The sequence below is a fragment of the Austrofundulus limnaeus genome, unplaced genomic scaffold (assembly GCF_001266775.1).
Source record: "Austrofundulus limnaeus strain Quisiro unplaced genomic scaffold, Austrofundulus_limnaeus-1.0 Scaffold2586, whole genome shotgun sequence".
Classification (NCBI taxonomy): domain Eukaryota; kingdom Metazoa; phylum Chordata; class Actinopteri; order Cyprinodontiformes; family Rivulidae; genus Austrofundulus; species Austrofundulus limnaeus.
This window is the reverse complement of record NW_013954988.1, coordinates 6,470-8,909: the sequence shown is the minus strand read 5'-3', so window position 1 is coordinate 8,909 and position 2,440 is coordinate 6,470.

Genomic DNA, 2,440 nt, shown 5'->3' with positions numbered 1-2,440 from the left:
CCTCTGACACTCCTCTGTGCTTCAGAGTGAGATGATAACAGATCCAGGCAGGAGACATAATGTGTAAAAAAGGGTTAAAAAGTATTCCTGCAGCTCAGTAATGATAACAAACTAATGACATTAGTGTGTGACCGAGCTGCTCCTGGAACAACAACAACAAACACATGTTCATCTGTAATGGCTGCCGTCTACCGGTGTTCTGAAAAAGTTTGTATCCCTGAAAATACGTTTCCCCACCAGAGGGGGCGCTCACGAGTAGGAAGTAATCTGCTTTTCCCCCACAAGATGGTCCAAATTTGATGTTATTTTAGCCAGAATCCTTCTGTCTCCCACCCCCTGCACTGGGTCAGGGGGGCATCCCAACACAGAGCTGGCCTTCTTCATGAGCTTAATAATAGTTTTTATCATTTCTACATCGTCTGTCCGTTTGTTTTTTGTTTTTGTTTTGTCTCTGTTGCCATCGTGTACAGTACTGGTAAATCCAGACTCTTCCCATTATGATTAGCCACGTAGCTTCTCCAGTAGATCACACAGTCAGGTGCTTTCTGCTCTCTGCAGCTCTTCTTTATACCTCCTCCATGACGTGCACCAAAATATTAGAGCAATGTTTCTAACAATGCCTTGAATCAGTCACAAAGAAAGAAAGCAAAGGCTGGTCAAACCCAGTACCATCAAGGTGGAACCAATAAACTGATTTGTTGTGATTAAAAACAAAATGAAAATAATGTTTGTAACGGTGTAAGTGCTGAATGTTGGATCAAACATTTACTTTGATTTGATTCGTTTCAGGCTGCCATACGCAAAGAGCTCAACGAGTTCAAGAGTTCAGAGATGGAGGTTCATGAAGAAAGCAAGATGTACACACGGTTAGTCTCTTTATTTACCTGCACTCTACTGCACTCTGACTGAGAATACTTTCCCCACCATTCACACTGTCCTATATGTCTGCTTTTATATATTATAGAAACTTTTTTCACATTAGTGTACTAAAGACAGACAATAGTACAGTCTGACAAATTCTCAGTCATCTTTGGCATTTGCAGTTTAATACAAAATAAAATAAAAACTTGCCGATAAAGTAAAAAAAACAAGTTTGACTTCTCAGCTTTAGCACAAAGTGAAGCTCTTTTTTATCATTTATACATTTAAAACAAAAAGTCTGAATGTTCGTTAGGCTGTAAGAGTAATAAAAGCAAGAAGTGCTGAAAAAAAGGTTATTTTCATTTAGCCTGAAGTTCTCCCATCATACACAACGTACACATTTAAACCTTTGTGTTAAAGGAAGAACAACTGTTAGGTTAGTGAAATAACTTGAAAGTGATAAAAATTAAAGAAAATTTTAAAATAATTGAACTAATGATAATCAGTCATTGTTCTTTAGTTTTGGTTCCAGGGTATCTGCGGGGTTGTAAAAAGTATTAAAAGGTAGTAAATTAAATAAGCACAAATTAAAGCCATTAAAAAGTATTAAAAGGTAATAAACACCATCTGACGTGGTATAAATTTTTAAACAACTAACACACTTTCACCATGCTGGAATCTGATGCTGCTTTGAAAACAGNATTCTGGTTTCAAAGCTTCCTGAAATATTTATTTACTGGAAACCAGAGTTTAAATGATGAAGCTGCTGGTTTTTCTCCTCATCATTTAAAGGTTCATGTGTAGCTTCAGCACACATACCTGGAGCTGGATGTGTCCCAGTCACAGTGTAAGATGACCCAGTTAACCCAGAGAGACCCCTGAGACCATCCTGTCTGTTCCAACAGAGACCTGACTCACATGGAGCCCTGTTCCACGTTAAACAAACACACAAACATGAGTGTGAGTCAGCACAAGGCAGAGCTCAGCCTTGGACCAGCTGTCTTCAGTAAAAACTGTCAGACTTCAGAAGTCTGGATAAAAACTTTCATCTTTACTTTGGCCTGAAGATGGTTTCAGGGTCAACGTGCAGAGAGAACTGTGTTTACAGAAGACAAGTCCTGGGATGTCTGAAGGTCCAGCTGCAGGACCAGAAGTCTCTTCAGCTCTTTGTTGTAAAGTTAGTTTTAGAACAAAGTCGCAGTAAATCTGTAAATGTTTAGTCTGAAGGAACCAACAGAGTCTCTGAAGCTTGATTCAAACTTTCTCCTTCTTCTCCTCCAGATTCCACCGACCCTAGCTGCTCCTGATCACTGAAGCACTTCACCTGAGAGGTGGGAGACGGCTGCAGACCACCTGCCTGCTGAGACCTGTGAGACCTGCTGAGACCTGTGAGACCTGTGAGACCTGCTGAGACCTGCTGAGACCTGCAGAGACCTGTGAGACCTGCTGAGACCTGTGAGACCTGCTGAGACCTGTGAGACCTGCTGAGACCTGTGAGACCTGCTGAGACCTGTGAGACCTGCTGAGACCAGCTGAGACCTGCTGAGACCTGCTGAGACCTGCTGAGACCTGTGAGACC